Here is a 2,389-nt window from a genome sequence, read left to right on the forward strand (position 1 = left end):
AAATTAAGACGAGGAAGGAAATTGGAGAAGAAGATATCAAAAGATAGAAAGATTTTAACCTTAAGTAGCAAGGTTTCCCAGAACCCCATCTCTCCTGTGCTAAATTTATGAAGAATTTGGATTTTGTCAAAGTTCTTCCATGCTCATATATTGGTAGGATTAATATAGTAAAAATGTGCATCCACTAATAGCTATCTACAGATCCAATGAAATCTCAACCAAAATTCCAACACAATTTAACTCAGATGTTGAATGGAAAATTTTAAGCTTTATTTAGAAACACTAAAAGCTCAGTAGTTATAACACAATCATGAATAATAAAGGAAGGTATTGTCATTTGAAATATCAAATTATACCATAGAAGTATAGTAATAAAAACAGTATCATATTGGCATTAAAACAAACACATTGATCAATAAATAGAATTGAAAACCTGGAACCAGATCTATATCTGTACACATTTGGAAAACTGTGTTTTGGTAAGGTGCCAGAAATACTCGTTGAGGAAAAAAGGCAGAATCTTCAAAATACAGTGATGTTAAAACTAGGTCTCTGCGTGTAGAAAAATACAAATAGGTACATACTTAGCACCTGCACAAAATTCAAGACCAATTGAATCAAAGATGTCTTTATAAAACCAGACACATTGGATCCTGATAAAAGAAAACTGGAGATACTTAAACTCATTTGCATAAGAAATGGCTTCCAGAACAAAAAAGCATAGATATATGACTAACGCTAATAGCTAATTAATTGGACCTCTGGAAAATCAAAAGCTTCTTCATGGCAAAGGACATTGCCTTTTAGATAAAGAAACAGCATTTCCTACAGGAGGGAAAAGCATTTTACCAACAACGTATATAATAGAGGGATAATATTCAAATACATAAAGAATTCCAGACAGGAAATATGAAGAAAACAATGAAATGATGAAATTCATAATTAAAAAGATGGAACTAGAAAAATATCCTATTTGAGTTAAACACACAAACACAAATATGTAATGTATTCTCCTGTATGAGTATATTAACTATTAAGTCAATGTTAACCAAGCTAAAACTGTAATCCATAGAACCTCAGAGGTTAGCTATAGAATAAGGCTCTTAAAAGGGTTTCAGATAGCTCTCCCTAAGAATAGGAAGTAGAATAAATAGTTATGAATGGATGGAGTGGATACTGGGCTGGAAGGGTCAAATAAGGAGGGGGAGAAAAAGGGATAAATAGAGGGACAACAAAAATTAAGTGCCACAGATGGGTTATATTCAACTGAGTTGTTGGGTAAAGGGATCCCATAGAAATCCACAAACAACTTAGGCTACTGCCAAGACTGTTCCTTCCTCTACATCAACTGATGGCAAGACCCCATTTTTGAAGAAAACTCATAAACAACTCACAGAATATTAATCAAGCTCATGCCTGCATAATGCCTTTACACCTGTGTTCTAGAGTCTTAGTACAAGAAGGAATTCTGCATGCTACTAAAAGAGAAAGGTAAATACCACCACAAAACGTTTGATCAACAACGGTGGCCAGCCTGAAAGTTAAGGTAGTGTGATGATAACAGAAAGCTTGAAGGAGTGTTCAACAAATGACTGGTTTGACTTAAGGACCACAGCACCAATTGGATCCCATATCTGAACTTTGTCAGTGGCCAAGACCCGAAGATTAGATAACCCAGAGACTAGGGCAAAACCAAATACTACTAGTTTAAAAAGAAAAAATAATAATAATGATAAAATCACTCCCAATGATGCTTTCCTATACTAAAAGATCAATCCCTTATTTAGCCATCATCAGAGAAGCTTCCTTTTGCAGCAGCTGGGAACAAATATAGAAACCCAAAGCCAGATACTTCACAGAGTGTGAGAGAAAGTCCTTAAAACACTCAGCACTAAATGGGGTGTCTCCATCTAATCTCTTCCCCCAGAGCTCAGGGAATTCTTAGGTAAAAAGAGTGTAGCAGCCCAAGGGGTTGAACTACAGCACTAGAACAAGTTCCTCCAAATCAACTGGAAGAAAAAAAAAGCTTATTTGGGCTCAGAGAGAATGAATGAGCAAGCACAGCGCCTGCACCAGTGTAAGCCAAGTATATATTAATGCTTTACCTTTAGTGTTTTTATGAGACTGCGAACTGTGTGAATGAGAAGATCTGTGATTCTTGTGCCTTCTGTTGGGCTCTGTCCAACTTTGATGTGATAGGTTTAGTTCTATCTTAATACGGTTATATTCTTATGTTTTGTTGTTATCTTTTAGAAGCCACTTCTTTTCTGATGTAAAACAGAAAGTGAGTGTATCTTCTAGGGAGGGTAGATGGAGAGGCACTGGTTGGAGTAATAAGAGAGGAAACACAAAATAGGATAAATTTGCGTGAGAAAAGAATCTCTTTTCA

Source organism: Grammomys surdaster, unplaced genomic scaffold (genome assembly GCF_004785775.1).
Source record: "Grammomys surdaster isolate TR1022 unplaced genomic scaffold, NIH_TR_1.0 150, whole genome shotgun sequence".
Taxonomy (NCBI): Eukaryota; Metazoa; Chordata; class Mammalia; order Rodentia; family Muridae; genus Grammomys; species Grammomys surdaster.